Raw genomic sequence first — 23,128 nt, forward strand, 5'->3', positions numbered from 1 at the left:
ACTCTCATTCACATGCAGTTGTAGCACAGTAGCACAGACCCTTCAGTTGGCTCACTCGCCCCATGCTCTTTGTGACAGCAAATGCAGGAAGCAAAAAGAACAGCTCATGTTAGAGTATAACAGATGCGATGCTGATATGACCTCCTCTCCCACTCCTGCTGGACTTTGTAAGGGCCCTGGGCAGAGCACTACGCTGTTCCAGCTGTGGGGATGAGAGGGAACAAGTCCTTCCTTCCCCTAGCCCCACACACAAGCCTTGGCATGGTACCATAGTCCTCCCACACAACAGCGATGAGCAGTTAGATGATGAGAGGCCAGTTCAGGGGAGAGTTTTCTACAGAAGGTGCACAGCGTAAAACAGAAGCACCTCAGAATCCTCGGAGTTACATGGCAAGCTCACTTCAATTTCAGACAGCCTGTTTTTGCTCAAACTACTCCCCATCTCCCTGATACTCTGTTCTGGTTGGCACCTGTGTGCAGGCTGAGTGCTTGTCCTGAGCTCTCAGTATCCGTTTGTCCACATAAAGGAATGAATATTCAGTAAGCAGTGGCGATGCAATACTGCTCCGTGTATGTGCTGAGAGTTGCTTTCAAAGCAGGGCAGTACTCAGACAACACCTCCAGGTCCTCAAGGGATGCCAGCTTGTAGTAGCTGTAACAATATGGTGTAAGGTACTCTCCTAGATGACTGAATGGTACCTTCTCCTGTGTATAACCTGCTCCTTAGGTATTTTAGTTGGAGGGCTCATTCAGTTCTTGTTTTAAAAATGTTTCAAGCAACATAATTAATTTTTACTGTGATGAAAGGCACCTGTACTTTTGTCTACACCCTTTACACAAGAACAAAATAAATGCCTTTGCCAAGCACTTTTCTAACAGGTCAGAATAACTATGGCTATGTGGAATTGTTTAAGAAAATACAGTTAGACACATTAAGCTGCCTGTATTTTTCATTTACTTTCTTGTCATTGCACCTGCAGTACCCAACAAATAACTATAAAATTTCCATTATACCAAATGGTACATAAATCCTAAAGTCAGTTCTATGAACGCCTTTAATTGTTTTATTTGGATGTAACCTTCTTTTTTTTATTTGAAAACACAATGAATTGTAGCTTAGAAGTCCATTGTAATAATAAAGTCTCTGTAATAACTCTTGAAGGAATTTTAAAGTCAGTAAGTAAAGGTAAGAAATCCATCAAAATTGTAAATTTTTTGTACACATGCCACAAACTGTAACCTGTTTTCTAATAAATAACATGCTAATAAAAATGGGAAGTTTTACCTACCAGTTCAAAACATTTGTCTTATGCATTGGTTCAACAATTTTCCCATGGGCTATATTTTTGTAAGGAGAAATACACACACATACAGAATATAGAGAACTTAAAAATTTATTGTCTAAAAGGCTATAAATTAAAGTATTATATGTGCATAATTTGTGTGCATCTTGCCTATATTCTCTAAGCGTATTAGAATAATTTAACATGAAAGTTGAGAAAACAGTATTATATACAAGGTTTGACAAGATCCCCTCCTTCTTTTTCAAAATTATTTTGGCTTGGTGAAGACTTATTTATTACCACCATGTCATTATGAGCCTGACCTAAACCCATGACAGCATTATGTCCTGCTAAATTCAAACTCATATGACCCTCATCGTCTTCTTTATATCTAAAGAGGTAAAATAGAAAATACAAGAAATACTGAAAATACAAGTTACAAACATATCATTTACAGCAGAAAATAAGAATAACATCTACTCAGAGTGCTAAAACTGAGAATGTTAGCAATTAAAATATGATTTAGTTTGCTATTTATTAGATGGCGCTAAAACAAATGAAACTCTATGTGAAGGAACACCTGCAAGAGGGTTCCAAAGAGATGCCTACTCATAATTATATATTTTCTTTGCCAGATTTTCTTGTCCCAAAATGGAGAGAATGGCTTTTTTATATTACGGAAGCTGCTGATGTATTTACGTACTCTCTTTGCTGGATACAACTTGCAAGCTCAAAAAACTTCTTTTAACAATCTAGGCTACAGAATTTCACAGTATAAAAGCTATAAAAGCAAAAAGACCTCTTTTTTTTCCTTGGTTTAACCAACTTTACACTAGGTTTTCCATTGTGAGAGTGAAACCTAAGTAGTAAATTGTTTCACACTCAGATTGTTTAAAACTGAGTCAAACTTGATATACTTTTTAATTTATTGTCTAGATCTCTTAAACAAAATGCTTTTAAAAAAGTACTTTATGACCTGAACAAGAATAAACAGGCAACATACCTGAAACAAGAATAACTGCTGAGTTTATGAGCTTTTCAAAGGTGTAGGGTCAATGTATAACTCGAGGAGAAACAATTCTGACAGATGTGACATTTGTATTTCAGAACGCCACTACTCTTGGAAAGAAAGAATATTAGAGTCATCAAAGGCTTACGCATATATATGACAAAAATTAATCGTTTGTTGAAAGAGGGAAAACCATACTATCCAGCTGAAAAGCTTTTTGAAGTAAACTTCCAAAAATGTTTAAAAATTGTGGGTTTTAGAACTTGTCTGATTAAGGAACCCCAGTGAACATGGAAATTGGAATTGCATTGGACATCAGCACTGCAGATATCGTCAATTACTGTGTGATACAGTTTCCCACTTCACAACATAGCAGTGATCCTAACTCAGAAAGCTGAAGAAACAGGTAACAAGTATGCATAAACTATAGCAACCCAAACTGTATTTTAATGTAGTGTCCAGATTCACCTGATTAAAAGTGATGTAAACTTATACATCTTATAGTTTCTCTATTTTCAGGTAACATATTAGTTCTAAGGATGGAGTACCAGCATGAGGAGAAAGGTGACATTGGCTTTTAACCCCTGGAATGGGGCAGATAGGAATGGTTGGACTCGATGATCCAAGCAGTCTTTTCCAACCTGATGATTCTATGATTCTGTGAAATATTTTGCTGTTGAGATTAGGATTGGCGTGTTCTTTGTCTTGTTTGGTTTGTTTGTTAAAAAAGGAGTTTGTTAAAAAACTCGTGCAGCCAGAGTTCAAGACTGTCAGTATGCAACTGCATGTGCCTAAGGTAAGCACGTAAAATCTGTAGGTAAGGATGAGTCAGGTATTTGCATAATACTTGCAAGAGTTCTAGAAATGTGTGCAAACAAATACTTGATTTAATGTAAAAATGAAACATTTCAATAATTCACAAGAACTAAACGTGCATAAAGTTGAAACTTCTGTTTCAGTTATAGCAATATATTTTATTCTGCTATTTAATATACTAACCACATGCATTCTCTTGTAATGCTGTCTCAAAGTTCGCAAAGTCCATGAAGTAAAACCACATCCTTCAACATCACAACTGTAGGCATCTGAATCATTGTGTGTTTCAACATGTTTATGCAGATCATATGTGTTCTTAAAACTGAAAACAAGGTAAAACAAACAACAGATATAATAGAACAGAGGAGTAGTCTTGTGGTTAATGTTTAGGACTGGGAGGTAGTAATTTTTGGCTCTGACAATGACAAGTGAAAGCGGAATATGTGTAAATCGCTTCTCTACCTCATTTTTTCCACTTGTGAAAAGGGAACAGTTCAGACATCTCTTTGATGTGCTCTGGATTTCATTTTCCATTCCCTCTTTCTTCCCACACATCCACACTGTGTCCAAATCTAGATAATTTTTCTACAACCATGTTGCAAAGCATCATCCTTTCTTTCTGCTCACACAGAGAAAGTTCTTGTCCATTATCAATCAGTCACTTCATCCTCTCTGATCCAGAAATTAAGATTGTTTCCTTCTGTCCGTCCACAGTGTGAACACAAAATTACTTAAATATTTATTCACTTTATTCCACTTCCAGCGTACAAAGGCTAGACTTCTTATATTCTCTGTCAAAGTTAAACATAATTTGCTTAAATATACTTATATATGCAACTTTTTTGATCATATCACAACGCCACTTTATTTTTCAGGGGGAGTAGGGTATTTACTGCTATGTGGCATCATATAGAGTCATAGAATCATCAGGTTGGAAAAGACCTCTTGGACCATCGAGTCCAACCATTCCTGTCTGCCCCTAAACCATGTCCCTGAACAATATGGTGGAAGTGGAAAAGGAACGACTACAGAAAAATGAGAGTGCAAGACACCAGAAGGTAAAGTAAGACTGTGGCAGAAAAATTACTCAACGGAGAGGACTCTGACTCTCCCAGCAAAGAGCCAGCAGTCATTTAGAATGGCAAAATACAGTTGAGGACAGTATTGCTACACATTGCGACTTGTTGTGATGACCATTTTGTAGTACACATAGTCTTGTCAAGAAAATTCACATTTAACACACCAATCCTACTTGCACCAGAAGTTCATGAACTGCGATGTCTCAACAGTGGATAGCAGATGAACAGCAGGTTGATCTGTTAGATTTCGTCATTGAACAGCTGATTATTTTTGTGGCTGAAATCTTTTATTTCTTTAATAAGTCCTATGTAAAACAATAACTTGGTTCTACAGTTCTGCTCACGTAGGTACAAGCCTTAAATTTTCTTACCTGCTGCCACAGAGGTGACAATGGAGAGGACGTTCATCACAGTGTCGGAATCTGATGTGTGATTTCATTGAGGAGATACTTGTGCATATCTATCACAAAAGGCACGTGTAACATGATTAACTGGAAAAGATGGTAGAAAGAAAGATACTTTCAGTTCTGTATCACAACTTCATAGTCTGCTATGACATATGACAAAAAATGTATTAAAATTAACAGATTATAATACATTTGGGAATAAAATATACAGAGAAAAAGAAAGACACAAAAATGGAATGCAGAAACAATAAGGAGAGTAATGAAATAATGGTCAGTCTTAGAATGTTTCAAGTTACTTTCAAAAAATAGATGGTGAGGGGAAAAAGTTGTAGAGGATCACGTTTCACTCTCTAGGCTCTAGCAAAAAGGATGATTACCATCTTGCCCTTGGCACTTTGGGAGGATTTCTAAAAGGTGGATGTTGTCTGGAGGCTTTCTGACAGACAAGCACTGACAAATCTACTTTTAGTGTTTAAAGTATTAACACTCTTGAAAAGGTGGCAGAAAAAATATGTGTCTGTCCTCCACCTCCCTATTTCACATTCAGATATATTTGCTTAAGGCACAGTAATACTAGATGCTTGCTAAGCTGCCAGACTACAAACTGCAATGGCTGAGACAAGTTTGAGCTGCCGACTCTGGAACTGCAGAGAACCTCTGGCAGACTGTCAGGCAGGACTGTAGCATCTTAACATGAACAAATGCCTGCTTTATTGCGTATGAATCGGCCACCTGATGAATACAGTAGGAAGAGTCTCAATAATGAAGTTTTGAATTTAGACAAAATGTGTTGTATTTAGGACTTTGAAGCAATGCATTAACTTATAAGCAGCCCAGTGCTTTACAGGTAGCCAAGGAAAAACATGCAGTTGAAGTGCTCATGTTTTCTCAAAAGACGAAATAAATATAATGTACTATAACTATGCTGGAATCACTTCTTGCATAGGTACTTTTCCTCACTTTGTCTTAAATTAGGAAATATGATTTTTTTTTTCCTCCATAAAATAAATAGCTTCATGTGGAAAACTAGTCCAGAATAACTTAATCTGCCAAATGGCATCAGTGAAGTTCAGTAGTCTCTCGAAATGAGAGTATCCAACAGTTTACTTATCTGTCTAACATGTAAATGCATCAGTGTAGGGAGTGATTTCAGAATACCTACAGCATTTTCATTCACATTACTTCTTATTTCAGAATAATTTCTTATAGATAGGCAAGCTCTTTAAAATAAAACTTCAGTATTTATCTATACTAGCAAGCTATTACGAAATACAGTGGGGTAAGAATCTGAAAATGTCATGTCTGCACTGGCAGTCTGCTCTAACATGCAGACACGTATGCTGCCAGAATTTTTAAAGAAAGCTGAATCATAAGCCAGGGAAGTAACTGTCTGTAATATCTGAAGGCATTTAGGTTGTGCCTAAACAGTTGGATGCAGGAATTCCTCCCAGTTCCCTCAGCCAAGTTGACATTGCAGCTGATTTGCTGTGGCTTATTGGGACGTGACATAGGTTCACATCATCTTTGTTCCTAGATCCAGCCACCCTGTGATTTTCCCTGGCTGTGCAAACAGAACATGATCTGAATTATCAGGGGACAAGGACAACCAGGCACATTGTACAATTCACAAAGGTTTCAGTGCAGCCAGAGTGACCAGAATCAAATAGTTCAGTTAGCCATGCATTTTATTTAATATATCAAATCTATCTTCATGTGTGTCTTAATCTGTCTTAGTCTATCTTAATTATCAGCATATTTAAACTGCCTCATTAGCTGATAAACACAAAACAGACCAAATATTAATTTCTATTTATGTCCAAATTCTATCCAAAATCACCTTGAGACAAAGGAATAAAACTAATCAAGTAAAGAAAACAAAACTAATTCTCTGTTTTCTAATATAAAATATAAAAATTAAGATATTTTAATCAGATGCATAGTTGTAAAGCATCAATGTGTTGACTTGCAGACAGTGAAAACTCATGTTTCCTTAAGAATGCAACCAGAGAGTAGAATCTACCCTGACTGAGCAAGTCTGCACAAAGTTACTTGTCTGTTTATATGATCTAAATGAGTGTTGCCCAGGTCTGGCTACATGGTTCAAATATTCCTATTCCCAAAGCAAAGACCCACCCGCTTCTCAGCTTCTGCATTTCCTGTATGTCCAACAGCAATATCACAAGTTTCCTTGTGCTTAGATGCTCCAGGATTCTTTCCCAGCAAGTCATAGCTGTTGTAGTATAACTCGTGGGAATAATTTGGGGACCTCAGGGAGATTGTGGTTAGGTTAACAAAGGACAAAACCATTTGAGCGAGGCCGTTTATGCACTGCAAGGTGAGCAGAGTTGCAGCCCAAGCTGAAACATAGTTTTGGCTTGCACCATGCTTCTAGTCATGAAAGGGAGTAAACAGAGATGCAAGTGAAAAAGGAACATCTGCAAAATAGAAAAGCCCCTTAAAGTTTTTGATCAGGAGGCATGAAGGAGGGAATTGCCATGCAATGGAGTTCAAGGTCCTTATGACAGTGAGGATGGGATGCAGAAGCTCACTGCTCTGGAAGTCAGGATAGCAGACTTTGGCCTCTTCAAGGATCTGCTTGATGAAGTTCCATGGGATAAAGCTCTGAAGGGAAGAGGGGCCCAAGGAAGCTGGTTAATATTCAAGGATCACCTCCTCCAAGCTCAGGAGTGATGCATCCTGACAAAAAGGAAATCAGGCAAAAGCACCAGGAGGTCTGCATGGTTGAACAAGTAACTGCTGGACCAACTCAAATACAAAAAAATAAAAAAAGTCTACAGGGGGTGGAAGCAAAGGCAGGTAGCCTGAGAGGAATACATAAAATTAAATTTGGCCAGAGACACCAAGGGCAACAAGAAAAACTTCTATATGTACATAGGTGATAAAAGGAAGATTAGGAGAAAATGTGTGCCCTGTCCAGAATGAAATGAGAGACCTGGTCACGTGGAATGTGGAGATGGCTGAGGTATTCAAGGACATTTTTACCTCAGTCTTCACTGGCAAATGCTCAAGCCACACCGCCCAATTCACAGAAGGCAAAGACAGGGATTGGGAGAATGAAGAACCACCCACTGTAGAAGAAGAACAAGTTCAAGACCATCTAAAGAACCTGAAGGTGCACAAGTCCATGGGACCTGATGAGATGCATCTGCAGGTCCTGAGGGAACTAGAGAATGAAATTGCTAAGCCACTTTTCATCATATTTAATAAGTTGTGGCAGTCTGATGAAGTTCCCACTGACTGGAAAAGGGGAAACTTAACCCCCATTTTTAAAAAGGGAAAAAGGGAAAAGCCAGGGAACTACAGACCAGCCAGTCTCACCTCTGTGCCAGGCAGGATCATGGAGCAGATCCTCCTGGAAACTCTTCTGATGCATCAGGGAAATAATGAGGCGATTGGTGACAGCCAACATGGCTTTACTAAGGGCAATTTGTGTCTGACAAATCTGATGGCTTTCTATGATGGGGTTACAGCATTGGTGCATAAAGGAAGACAACTGACATCATCAGCCTGTGCTTGTGCAAAGCATATGACACTGTCGCACATGACATTCTTGTCTCTAAATTGGATAAGTATGGATTTGACAGGTGGACCACATGGCGGATAAGGAATTGGCTGGATCATCATGCTCAAAGAGTTGTGGTCAACAGCTCAGTGTCCAACTTGACACCAGTGACAACTGGCATTCCGCAGAGGCTGGTACTGGGAGCAGCACTGTTTTAGCATCTTTGCCAGAGACAAGGACAGTGGGACTGAAAGCACCCTCACCAAGTTTACTGACAACACCAAGCTGTGTGCTGCGGTCTGCATGCTGGAGGGAAGGAATGACATCCTTGACAGGCTCAAGAGGTGGGAGGGTGCGAACATCATGAAGTTCAACAAGGCTGTATGCAATGTCCTGCACATGGGTCAGGGCACAATCCCAAGCATAAATAGAGGTTGGATGGAGAATGGATTGAGATCAGACCAGAGGAGAAGGACCTGGGGGTGCTGGTAGATGAGAAGCTTAACAAGACCTCAAGCAATGTGTGCTTGCAGCCCAGAAGGCCAAGCATATCCTGGGCTGCATCAAAAGAAGCATGACAGAGACAGGTCAAGGGAGGTGACTCTCACCCTCTGCTCTGCTCTTGTGAGACCATCTGGAGTTCTGCATTCAGTTCTGGAGTCCTCAGCACAGGAAGGACATGGATCTGTTGAAGCGAGTCCAGAGGAGGGCCGCAGAGATGATCAGAGGGCTGGAGCACCTCCCAAATACAGGCCGCGAGAGTTTGGCTTATTCAGCCTGGAGAAGAGAAGGCTCCAGGGAGGCCTTGTAGCAGCCTTTCAGTACCTAAAGGGGGCCTGCAGGAAAGCTGGGGAGGGGCTTTTTATCAGGGTGCACAGTGATAAGATGATGGGTAATGGTTTTAAGCTGAAAGAAGGGAGATTTGTATTAGATATTAGGAAGAATTTTTTTACTGTGAGGGTGGTGAGGCACTGGAACAGGTTGCCCTGGGGAAGCTGTTGGATGCCCCCTTCTTGGAGGTGTTCAAGGCCAGGTTGGATGGGGCTTTGAGCAACCTGATCTAGTGGGAGGTGTCCCTGCCCGTGGCAGGGAGATTGGAACTGGCTGATCTATAAGGTCCATTGCAACACAAATCATTTTATGATTCTGTGATTCTAGTTCCTTATATTAATTTTCTCAGCTGATATAACAATACTTAGAAAAACTCCACAATTTATCAAACCTGTTCTGTGCAAGGTGACCTTGAGAGAAGTATGATGCATTAAAAAGCTCTTACTTACCATGTCCCCTCATGTGATCTCGTAGCAGCCTTTCATTGGCAAAATGTTTCTGACAGTTCTGGCAAACAAATGTTTTTTCTGAATTTAAATAGAGGTTGTTTAGTGAGAATACAAATAACTTATGAAAGATTTATTCATTAATAACCTATAGCTGCTTGTTTCATGAATAAGCTAACACAGCATTGAGATAGTTTCGGTATTCTTCTTCACTACCAATACTCTTGAGAAGAAAAATTAGTTTAGGCTTAATGAAAAGGCTTATTTATCAGTTACTTAATTTTATCCTGAACAGAATAGCAATCTGTTCAAAATACTAACAGTCTGAAATTTGAGCTCTTCTGTCAATTACTAGAATGCACCTACTTTCCACCACTGAAACACCCACAATTCCTAAATATATTTCAAGCACTGAAAACCACAAACCCCCCCTACTTCTCCTGTCTTCTTTAGCATGCAAGAAAGCATGCCAACTAGTACACAGTTGGTTAAAGTAGTGAGTGTTCTGGTGAAGAAAATGCTTACTGGAAGAGCAAAGCTGAAGAGAAAGAAATTGCTGTTTCACCTGAAAGTAGTTCAGTCTCGTTGGGATTATTTGCAGGGAGCCTGGTTCCTGGGGAGGTTCTATCTTCAATAGTCAAAAGCTTTCCCATTCACAAGCAATTTCCCAGTGTCAGTGTAATGTCGCACTGTGCCATGGGCACCAAGGGAAGAGAGGCAGAGTGATGCCACTGCTGCCAAGAGAACAGCTTTTCTGCTGAAACACGGACCTAAGGACATTCTGTTGTTCACTTTCATTACCCTAATTCATCAGACGTGCAGAGTCAAGAGAACCTCTATGCTTTATGAAAACAACTGCCTTCCTGGAGTAAACCCTGCTTTCCTGCAATTGACTTATATGAAAAATAGAAATTTTTATGAAATTACACAGGGACATTATCCCAGAGCACCTTAAATTAAAATCTCCTGGAAATATAAACAGAAATAAGAGCATATCTACTTACAATCTTCTAAAACGTGACACTTTGCATGATCAAAAAAATTAGTGTTATTGGAGAACATTCCTCCACAAGTAGGACATGCTGCTACTTTTTCTTGCATGTGGGTTCTTAAATGATCCTATAGCTAATGCTTTCCCTTAAAAACACCTAAACAATCTAAAATAAACAGGAAAAAAAGTTGTGTATGAGTACCGCGTTCTTTCTTATGCAGTAACAGAAAAGGCTATTAAATATTTATGTCTTATTGTTATAATTTTACATGCACACACAAAAAAAGCTTATTCTATGAAAGAAAGGTCCATGGAGAAGACTGATCACTTTATGTCTGTTGTCCCAGTTCCATGACAACTGCTTCCTCACAGAGATGAGAGTTTACTGGCCTGTGCTTGCTTCTTAAGTTCGGGGGTGTGAGTGAAAGGTTGTATTTCATTGCCTGGACACATCATTCTGCATGTCACTTTTAAGTGCATAGCACCACCCTGAATGTCACAGACTAAACCAGACCCTATAAAATCCAGGAACTATTCTTTTGGTCAGGAGCAGAGTCAATTACACTTTGGTCTCAAAAGAAGTCTTCTCAGTTCCCCAGCGATAGACAACCTCCTTGTTTCAACAGGCAACTGCTACAGTATTTTAAAATACACTATTAAAATGGCTATCCTAACTTAAAACTTGCACCTCTCCTGCTGTAATTGAAGCTTTTTATTTCTCATGGTTTCTAACACAGACATGGAGAACAGATGATTTCCCTGTTCCTAACAGCAAGGCATTTCTTAAACTTACTTGAAGACATATCATACTTGTTTTCTTCTGCATTTCCCTTTCCCCGTTCTGCTATATAGGCTATACAGTCAGAGGAATCCCTTCATCTGACCTAATGGGCTGTATTTTCTAAAGCTATGATCACGCTGATGTGTGATTTTTATTCTTCTAAAGACTGCAGATTCTACACTATAAGGTCACTGCAGCGAGTTCCCCAGCCGAAAAAAAAGTGCATCTGTCAGCTAATCTCAAGAGAGAAAGGAACCAAATGAGGTTGCTTTGCATCTACTGACAGGATTTTGTCATCGTGGCAGTGAATAGCTAACCCAAAAAGTAACCTTAACCCATAAATTGAAAAGACACATGTCTGGAAGGGTTCACTTAGAGACTTCCAATCAAACCTGGACTTAGCTGACACATTTTACAAAACACAGACAAACTGGTTTGTTCAAAGCAAACACAGAATGATCTGTTCCAGGATCAGAGTCCCGCAAGTTGTCTCGTTATTCTTCAGCAGAAACTTTTTTCTTCCAGGGAGGCTCTTCTCATACACATTGTAGGTCTGAAGCTGAATGGCATGCACATCAAATGGCAGTCCATAGTTTAGCCCTTACTCAAACAATTAAAGCATCTGCTATGAAAGACTGTCAGTGGAATGTGGCTTCTACAATAGGGCCAAGGGCAGAACATCAGCTTTGAAGCCATGACAATAATTTTAACACAAGAGGTAGCTAGCAATATAGAGAATGTATTAAAATTGCTCTTTCTCACCACAGAGTTGAGAAAAACAAGGATGGCAATAGGTGTGCTTCCCTTAATTTGAAGGGAACCGATGAGGGGAAGAAAAGAGTAAGCTTACCATGAAGGGTTATTGTGATGGAGACAAGCCCTATCCTGAGTGGTAGAATATAAGTGAAAAGTCTGTTTGAACTGTATATGAACTATCATATATGAACTATTATGGTTGGACTCGATGATCCGGTGGGTCTCTTCCAACCTGGTTGTTCTATGATCCTATCAGCCACAGGCAGAATTATAAGAAAACCCAATCCTGTCCAAAACTGACAATTCTCAGCTTAGACTAACTGGGATTTGAGGATGTTCAGTCCCGTGGATGACAGGGAATACTCTGTTTAAAACATGGTGCCTATAAAATAGAAATGTTTCTGCAGCTGTTGAAGATAGAAGAAAAAATACCTGAAGTTCTCCCACAAGTTCCTATGCAATATGTAGCACTAAGTGAATTCTATGGATCATAGAATGGTTTGGGTTGGAAGGGACTTTAAAGATCATCCAATTCCAACCCCCCTGCCATGGGCAGGGACACCTCTTGCTAGACCAGGCTGCTGAAGAAACACTGCAGTGAAATACATTAAAAAAAAATTGTATTTCAAAATATGAACTACCTTTCCAGTGACAATAAACAGCTTTCTTCTGATCTCTAACAGCTTCTTCCTCAGTAGAATAGATGAGAATAGCAACATGTTGAAAAAACCACACTGGGTTATTGAAGGTAACCTAATGCCAAAATAGAAGCATGGAGAAGAGAAGATAATTTTGGCAGGAAATCAACTGACAGGAACATAGAATTAAGTGTTTTTAGAAACCAAACAGACTATAGTAAATACTGCAATAACATTTAATTAACTCACCTGAACACAGAGACAATTACACCAACTACAAAAATGTAGAACATTCTGCAGTATCCACCACATAAACCAAGTCCTGAATTTTCACCTACCATCTATTAGTTGAAAAGTCTGTCTAGACTAATTGAGTGAATGCTACCCATTCTTTGGAGCAGGATGTGTCTGTTAAAGCATTTCTGTTCATTTCTTTCTCTGGTATATTTTTATACCCTTCCCTTCGCTTCTGCCTGCTCCTACTCATGAGATGGCTATGAGGGCACTGTGGGTAATTCCAACAGAAATGGGAAGGCTGCACAATGATTAAACTGAATTGTGTGTTATGGACACAGCACTCCACGAGTCAGTACTTACGTGACAAGAGGGAACTAAACCTTAATTAGCCTCTGCCTCACTCCACAAAAATCTACACCTGCAGAGTGAAAGTAGACTGCATATTGGGTTTTCTTCAAGCGACACAGGGTGTCATTCAACTGCATACTGTCATCAGCCACAATTCAAAGTACTCCTCTCAGTTCCAAAGGATTTAATCCCCTAACCTCTCTGCTGCATTGGCACAATTTTGTAAGGCTATGCATTTAATTGGGACAAGGAATTGATCTGACTTTCAACCAAATCAAAGTACTGGGGAGAGGAAATGGGAAACAGAAGAAACTCCTAAGGCTGATATTGCCACTGTCGATAATGTACAGTTGATTCAAATTTAAGCAGTGTTTGGGGTTTTTTTAAAGAAAAATATATAAATGGAAAACTTTTTATTTAATATTATCCATTTTTAATCATCCTATTATTAGTAGAATAGATTAAACTAAGCTGCTAGGTATTCCGTGTGCAGAACAGAGCATCCATATGAGGAGTTAATGCAGGCAAACTGCTGCATTTTAAATGAATATTCCAATATATTTCACAATAATTCCTTCAGGGAGACAAGCCCTTATTTCCTCTGAAGGGCTTGAAACATGATCTGAGAAATGCAAGGTCTTGTATACATGAAAACATACAGGCATATTAAGATGAATCAACTAAAAGTATTGAGCTAGACAGTGATCGAAAGCCTCTTCTCCTCTTAATCAGAGTAACCATACAGGTGTTAAACCCATTTTAATTTGTTGGCACCATCTCTTTAAGTGTTTTGCTGGAACTTTCTTGGATATTTCTTTATATGTAAATAGGAAAGGAGAGAAGTTTTTAGGGCTGTTGCCTGAGTCAGAAGCTTTACCTTTGGGGAAACTGAACCTGACACAGTAGGAGGCATCATAAGAGTCGGGGGAAAGTGTATGGGTGATTTTCAAAGAGAATTATATTCATAACTGTGGGAACATATTTGTAGGAGGGTGGGAAGGGTAAGCAGTTTTCCCTACCCTCAAAATTCTTCTCTTTTGCAGTGTGCCCTACCCCACCTCCTAGGTCTAGTCTAGCCTGCCTACTAAATTGGGAAACATTCTTTTAATTAATAAAATTCACAACATAGTTTGAACTTGAAAAAACATGTATACAAAGATTTAGCAAAATGCTATGGTCTAAAGGATTCCATCAGCCAAAACTGCCCACTTACATAAATGAATAATGGAACATGAAATCAATTAACGGGAAGATTTTTCTTTTGTTTTTAAGCACATTTTTCAGAAGACTGCTTACTGACAGATGCAGCAAAATCAAATTCTGAGGGCTCTGAAGTTTTTCCTGAACCTCTTCCTTTTTAAAATAAATAGACCAATCTTAGCAGTATGTGAGTAAAGACTGACTGGTATCTATTAAAAAGCATTAATAACAAAAATAGCTACTGTTAAGAAATCATTTCTATAAGCTATTAGACATGATGGCAATAAGATTCGTTTGTAACAATGGTTTGTAATCAAACTATGCAAACAATTCAGAAGTTATCATAAATAACGCTCTGTAGTACATATTCAGGCTTATATGTTTAAAATAGAAGAGAATGGGTTACTTTTACATTTAAACCACTAGTAAATAAAAGCATTTATTTAGAGACAGTTTCTCACAGATTGACTCAATAGCAGCATTAGCTCTCTATAAATTTCAACCTTGGATTTTAATGTCATTCCTCATTTCATGTAAATAAAAACCAATAAAGAGAGAGGTATCAAAGCATTATATGACTATAGATAATCTAAATTTAGACCCAAACAGATATTTCTAGACATTCTGTCTAGTAATGACACACAGATGAAGAGACATTCACCTTTTATATACGCTGTGGCACAAACAATCTGTAAGCTGAAATATTAAGAGGAAGTTGGAAATAACTTTAGATCTAGCAGGGAGAAGGATAGCAAAGAAAAGCATAGGCTATCAGAAAACAAAAGTAATTTCACTCCATCGCTGTAGTTTCTTTACTCAAATATGACACAGATTCTAATTCAATGATGTGATGCACGTGAGGGACATAACACCTGTGTACAGCTAGTCTGACATTCCCTTGCATCCTCATTAATATTTGTTTATAATGTCATAAAGCATAGCTTATTTTATAAAATAATTTTATCATGACTTTGATATGAAAAAGTCATAGATAAAAGAGAACTAGGATTTAAGGATGGTAACCCATGAAGCACTGCAAGGTCTAGAGAGACATAAGGAAAAAGGTATCAAAGGCAGAAAAACATTAAAGTTTTTGTTTTGATTTGTAGTTCAACATACTAAACCTGCATCAGACTTGCCCATATGAGACTTGCCAGACTATTTAGTTTTACAGTTTTTCTGATTTTCAATACAACACATTTTGGTTGCTTCTTCTTTGCCAGTATTTTGTTTTCAGTAAACATCATTCAACTGAAATGAAAAAAAAACTCATACAACATGGAAAAATTAATGTAGACCAGGTTTTTTTCCTACCACTTCCTCTGAAAACCATCTTGCTCAACAGTTACACAAAAGGAGATAGTAAGAAAATATCATCTGCCAGGCATCACACCTGCAGATGCACCGGTAATGCTCACTAGCCATAAATAACAGTTTAGGTTCTGAGGCAAACAGGGATAGAGAACAAGCTTCCCTGCAACGTCATGTCAATATGAAGCCACTTCTTATCAGGAATGAACACCTCCAGGAAGCAGAAAAAGAAGTTTATATAGGCTGCACCAGTCACGTTCATGTTGTCAAAAAAAGACAAGCAACTGCTAATCATCTTAGTTTACTCAGTGCAGAAATAGCACAGTCAACACTGAATGGATAATAATTTTATTTAACACAGGATGCCAAAAAACGGTCAAGATAAAAACCATTTTTAGTTGAGACCAATTTTGACCACATTTGGACATCAGACTTTTATGAACAGCCTGCTCTAAATGTCTGAGGTCTGCCCCAGTAAAGAAAAAAAAAAAGCAAAAACTTATCAAGGAAACATCAAATATTCTGTTGCCTTTCTTCAGACAAACAATAAACACTCTGGACCTGTCTACAAACTACCAAGTTCATTATTTCATCATTAAACTGGCTATATTAAAGTTTTGCCCATATGCTCCTAAAATACAAGAGAAGTTGCATCTTTGTCGAAAAGGTCATTTCAGTCACCGCAAAAAGAAAGAAAATTTGAATCTGATGTTGCAGGTGCTATGCAAACACGTTGTTTACATTTTTATGAATGCTTCCATAACAATGATCATGTATCACTTGCAAAGATAGTGGGAATAACTGTTCAGAGTTAAGATTGAGCAAGAACTTCCGATACTGAGTCAAATCCAAAGAATGCTGGGGTAAAGTTAGGAAAGGAAACAAAAAAGCAATATCTCATGGTTCTCCCATTGGCAAACAAACCCCACCAAAGCATTTGGTAATCAATACCTGCTATGGCCGCTCCGCAAACATTACTAGCAAATCATGGTGCAGTGCCCTTGACTGAGAACCTACGAATTTCAGTTTGGTGTGATAGCTCTGAAAACTGACGCGTGTTATCAGCTCTCTGAGATCTTTCACCCCTAATGCACAACTTCTCCAGCAACACTGGTACTGGTCTAAACAGAATAAAGAGGTAACATTTCAAAGAACACTGCATGAAATCTGCAACTGTGTGCTAGAAGAGTTGAGCGTGACAATAGTGCTTACTTTTGTAGTAACTTCAAAATCTCCAAGTAACAGTAGCAGAGAAGCTGCTAATTGCTGTCTACTGATAACGCACTAGATAAAACTTGCAAATCTCAGTAGCAAACAGATTTTCCTCTATCTCACAACTGCAGCAATAGTAAAGTGCTTTGTACATCAAAGGACAACTTTTTGCGAGAGGCACTTCATAGATTCAATAGGAAAATTTTGTGAAAATAAGTATTTTCTCTGGTCTATACTATGGTACTCTTCAGCTTAGGTCATGGAGACATTGTTAATGTTTGTCTAATTCTACTTTTTTTCACCTTTAATTAAATCTTATTCACCTTTAATTAAAATGTCTACACCTGTAATTATACTTGATTACAGTGTTAAGAATAAAGAGGAGGATACATGAGAGCCAAAGTAGCTATATTAAAAAGTCTGGTATATTATTGCTATTATATCCACAGAGACTGCCTATAATTTTCTGCAGAATCAGATTTTTTCTTTTCCTTTTAAGTACATTTAATACTACTAGAAAGATGTAAAACACAATACCAATCATAAAATAATACTAGTGTATATATCCAAATAAAGCAAATACCATACCAACAACAAAAGTTTCCATTTTTCTGTAGAGATTCATACAAGTGCTATGTTAAACTTAGAATTCTTCAGCAGCAGGCCAGTTCCCTGAAAGGGAAGAACTCTATTAAAAAAAAAAAAAATTAGCTAAAATCTATTTTGGACAATTGCACCTGCTGAGGCTCTAATCTTAGGAAAAAAGTCCTGAGCAGAAGTTCTCATGACATCACCTCTCTAGTCTCTTTCCATATGAGGAATAGCTATCAATACAAACAAAAATCCTGGACAATCAGATACAAAGCTAAAAGCAGGTATGAGCCCTTCACTAAGGGCTTCCTGCAGCTGGGGCCTTAGAAAAGCCAGGAACATTTGTGGTGGAGGCAAACTGAAATCAGTATTATTTTCTAGGCTAGGAATAATGTTCCAAACTGCAATGTAATCTTTGTGACAGAGAGACATAAATGACCTTCTCTTTCCAGGGGCTGCTGTAGGTACTTTTCCAAGTGTTTTGCAGTATGATTACAAAATTCCTCCACGCATTTCCCTACAAAGCAGCATTCTTTCCATTCACATGGCAATATCAATTCAGTGTTCTTAAATTTGCTTCCAGGGGCCATTGCCGATGTTTTTCAGAAATACGGAGAAGTTTTAGTTAGTTATCATATTACATTTCTGTAAATTTCTTTTGTAAAACCAGCAGTTAATGTTATAGGCCTCTAGATGACATCAACTTTTTTTTCTTTTCTAATTACTGGACACATTATTTTAAGAATCTAAAGCCATATTTTGCAAGCATTTACAACGTGCTAGAAGCCACATGTTGTAACATTTTCATTATGACCATACAGCAAGAATCCAATGATCACCATCCCAAACATCTGCTGAGGTTCCACATAGAAAGCCAAAGAAACCATTACCACGGGTGAAATTCCACAGTCGCTTTAGCGTGACGTTCGTGTGGGCTCCCACTGAACAGGGCTGGTTCTTTTCATCCCTTTTTTCCCCTTCCCAAGATCCACCTCTGGACTTGGCACAGCCAGTCACTAAACTGATAAGAAAACTGATGCAACTGAAAGCTAGCTTGTGGGGGGGATGATAGGCAGATGGCTAAAATCAGGTTTCTGCTCAACTGGATGTATATTTGTGTCAGTACAAAGGAAGCAACATGAATATAAACTAAGGAGGAATAGTTCAACTTTTTCCTCATGACTCTGAATAGGTATAACAGTAGCAAACTTTATTAAAAACTACTGGCTTATTTTCAGTGGTTTTCTACCCCCCCTACTCTTCCCTGTGTTACCAGCTTCAAAGATCTGCCAGTTCAGCTGCTCAGAGGACCACTCCCTAACCTGCATTATTCCCAGAAATCTGGATTAGTTTTAAGAATTTAAATAGCCTCCAAGCAGATCAGCTGATGGATCTCAGTCAGCAGCAGACTTTGGAAGGAGGATGGCAACAAGCAGCTGGGAGGAGTTTCTTTCTCATCAAACACAAAGATCTGGGAGACAAGCTCTGTCCAATAGCCTACAGCATCAGTACAGAAGTCTGTGTCTTCCCTGATGCTCTTAGTGATTCTGTTGATTAAAAAAAAAAAGTCAGGCACTGACATAATATTGAGTTTAAAAAAAAAATGGCATGCTAGTGGAAAAACATGTAGGAATCAGTATGCTAACTCAATGATGTTGAGCAGACACTGTCAACATAATTGGCGGTATCTTTGTACTTCCCACTACTGAAAATACTGATTTGGAAGCATTCCCTCATCAGTAAGTTAATTACTAGAAAGCTTCTGAGAGAACTGATGGTCTTAGATTGCAAATGGGGCTTTTCTCACATTGTAACAGTTAAATCTAAACTACTACAAGCAAACCTCTTTTTTCACGAATGCCACATCTTACAGACCTGAAGTAGGAAATGCTGGCAACCAAAAACACAGCCTGAAAGGGAAGAGAATACTCTTTATGCTGCACATTAAATAATCCATTGTCGAGCACTTCAATAAAGTTGTTCCAGACACAGTATTAATTCTACAGGAGAAAAATATTTCAAGTTATAATTATTATAATTGACCAATGCTGGTAAACACAATATCCTAACAAGCAGACTAGACTAGAGGCAAAAATGAGCCGAGGGAAAACTCCGAGAGCGACTTTGAAATTTTCCCATCCTAATGACACAGACCCTCAGCACCTTCACCATTCCCTCCCCCCCAGCAACACACAGCCCCCCACTGCCTCTACACCCCATCTCAGCCACCCATAGCACCTGCCCCAATAGATCTACACCCCAACTCAGCTGCCCACAGCCCCCCTGGTACCTCTGCCCCCACCGCGGCCACCCAAAAACCTTCTCCACCACTTCTTCACCCCATTATAGCTGCCCACAGGGCTTTACCTGCTGCCTCTACACCCCCTCAGCTGCCCAACCTCCCTGCTGGCTCTGCCCCCACCACAGCCACCCCCAAACCCTCCCCACCCCCTCTACGCCCCATCTTAGCCACGCACAGCCCCTCACCCGCTGCCTCTAGATCCCCTCAGCCGTCCAACCTCCCCGTGACCGTGCATCCCACCTCAGCCACCCCCACACCCCCTGCCACCTCTACACCCCCTCAGACACCCACGCTCCCCTTCCTCTGCACCCGCCTCAGCCACACACAGCACCTTCCCCCACTATCTCCACCCCCCAATCTCAGCCCCTCACAACCCAACCCCCCCACTCCCTCTGCTCCCCTCTGGAGCACCCACAAACTCCCCCACAATCTCTACACCGCGTCGCCGCTGCCCACTGCCCCCCACACCTCCACACCCCCCCTTCAGCCACCCACAGCTCCTGCCTCAATATCTCTACACCCCACCGCAGCCCCCCACAAACTCGCCCCACTCCTCCGCCCCCCTTTTGCCACCCCCAGCACCCACCCCACTGTCTCTGCACCCCGCCTCCTCCTCCCCCCTTCCTCCCCTACCCACACCTCAGCCCCCCTCATTCCCCCCTCTCTCTGCCCCCCTTGTGCGATGCGGCTTTGCCCCCCTGAGGCTCCCCTCCCATTGCCCCGTGGTGTTAAAGCCCCACGTATCCATCTTTACACCCGTATATGTGCACACACCACCAGAGGCTCAGTTCCCTGCTTTCAAACTCTCCCTCTTTAGCTGAGGGGTGTGGGTGATGCCATCCAGAGGGGCCTCGGCAGGCTGGAGAAGTGAGCTTGTGAATCACAGAATCAGAGGATCACCAGGTTGGAAAAGACCTCTTGGATTATTGAGTCCGACCATTCCTATCTGCCACTAAACCATGTCCCTGAGCACCTTGTCTACCCGTCTTTTAAACACCTCCAGGTAAGGTGACTCAACCACCTCCCTGGGCAGCCTCTGCCAGTGCCCCATGACCCTTTCTGTGAAGAATTTTTTCCTAATGTCCAGTCTGAACCTCCCCTGGTGGAGCTTGAGGCCATTCCCTCTTGTCTTGTCCCCTGTCACTTGGAAGAAGAGACCAACGCCCACCTCTCTACAACCTCTTTCCAGGTAGTTGTAGAGAACAATAAGATCTCCCCTCAGTCTCCTCTTCTCGAGCTAAACAACCCTAGCTCCCTCAGCTGCTCCTTGTAAGACCTTGTTCTCCAGCCCCTTCCCCAGCTTCGTTGCTCTTCTCTGGACTCACTCCAGAGCCTCAACACCCTTTTTGTAGCGAGGGGCCCAGAACTGAACAGTACAGGATTCAACAATGTGAAGTGCAACATCCTGTACCTTGGTCAGTGCAACCCTCAGTGTTGATACAGGCTGGGGGTGAAGAGGTTGAGAGCAGCCCTGTGGAGAAGGACTTGATGGATGAGAAGCTGGACATGAGCTGACAATGTGCGCCTGCAGCCCAGAAGGCCAACCCTACCCTGGGCTGCATCAAAAGAAGCGTGGCCAGCAGGTCGAGGGAGGGGATTCTGTCCCCTTACTCTGCTCTGGTGAGACCACAACTGAGGTACTGTGTCCAGCTCTGGAATCCCCAGGAAACACATGGACCTATTGGAGCAGGTCCAAAGGAAGGCCACCAAAATGATCAGAGGGATAGAACACCTCCCCTGTGAAGAAAGGCTGAGAGAAGACTCCAAACAGACCTTTGTAACCAAGTGTAGAAGACCACACATATTCAGTTACTGCTCACAGACTCTGCTAAGTGTTCTGTGCAACCAGAATTTGTGATTTCTTACGAGCCTTGGTTACAAGTTCTTGCTCTGCTTGAATTACTTCTTAATCCACTCTTCACTGATAAAATACTTACACTTAATTTGTAGACATTTTTTAAGTAGGTAGACTAAGAAATATGGGCTACACTGTGAGAAGACAGAGTAAATCAAGTGGGAAATGTGTATGCTGTATAATTCAAATGACAGCTATCCCTTTGCTGACTAGACATGTGCTCAGGGTGCCTGGATTACTTTAAAACAACAGTAGCAAGTAGAGCACTCTTTTCCAAGACTTTTCTGCCAGGAACACTTCATATCTCTATTCAACCCACTTTTCTACTTCAATAACCACAGAAGTATACCATGCCTGGAGGAAAACTTAGTGCGTGTTGGGATTTGCATGTATTTCATGGGAAAAAAACACAGTGGAAAAGGGAGGAGGGTGAATGAGAAGTAGGTGTATTTGCCTTCAGGACAAAGTTTCTCATTTTTCACTTTGATTATGCAATCTAAGCTCTTTTGCATCTTTAGAAACAGTGCTTTGTCACTGATTCCACTGCCTCTTCAGCAAAAATCTTCTGTTTGCGTCAGTATGGACTTCACGGGAGGCCAATAAAGCAACTATTCTTTACGTTTTAAGACGCACATCCCTTCCGCTCAAAAGAATCTGATCCTGCTGAAAATCTCCCAACCTCTGTACCTCTTTAGCTTGAAAAGCAGTTCTGAATTCTATAAAGTAACCTGGGACCCTGGGCACAGGTGCCACCTGTGTATCAGTCAAAAGTGCTGCTCCTTTGAAAGCTCAGACTAGGGTCTTAACACAGGCTTGGGTGGGGAGAGAAGGCAAGGGAAGCTCACACATACAGGTTTATGGTGGTTTTTTTTTTACCTACCTGCAGCACAGCCAGTGTAACAGAGAGACATTCTTTTTTATCTCCTTCTCCCTGGCACAGCAAAGAACTAGGGTTGGAGCTTCCCCACCCTTTCCTTTAAAGTGCTGATATGATTTTTCTTTTTTGTTTGGTTTTTCTTTATTGTATATCACTCCTCTTTATTACAGTGTCACCCCCTCGCTGTGTCCAACCTGCATGCAGGTATCACATACACAGCAGAGGAGGCTGGTTCGGTGCGTGAGAAAGGACAGTCACTCCTGAGAAAACACTGCCCACAACTTTGCTTTCACTGTTCCCAAAAGTGATGAAATGCGGATCTGCTTCATTCACTTATCATCTGAACATCTTATCCTTTGTTTTTAGCGTGTTGCTGCATATAACACATTGAGCGTGTTTTACATTTGGATTTAATAAACTGAACACACTCTAACACATTCCCCTATACAACTAACAGAATATAGGTCCTGTTAGCAAAAAAAAGCACCTAAATGCAATAATCACTAATACTTAGTTATAAACACTGTATCCACCACAACTTACCATACAGTTTGGTACAGCACATTAACTACATGTTCCCCCAGCTTTGCTTTTTTGTTTGTTTGTTTGTTTTTAACTGCACTTCCAAAGTATTT

The 23,128-nt window shown here is 40.3% G+C and overlaps 1 pseudogene; it reads right to left on the minus strand.

The window, feature by feature from the left end:
- Nucleotides 1–1,508: 1,508 nt before the first annotated feature.
- On the minus strand, nt 1,509–18,263 carry LOC138718785 (histone H4 transcription factor-like; annotated as a pseudogene).
- Between the last annotated feature and the right edge of the window lie 4,865 nt (nt 18,264–23,128).

Source organism: Phaenicophaeus curvirostris, chromosome 1 (assembly GCF_032191515.1).
Source record: "Phaenicophaeus curvirostris isolate KB17595 chromosome 1, BPBGC_Pcur_1.0, whole genome shotgun sequence".
Lineage (NCBI taxonomy): Eukaryota > Metazoa > Chordata > Aves > Cuculiformes > Cuculidae > Phaenicophaeus > Phaenicophaeus curvirostris.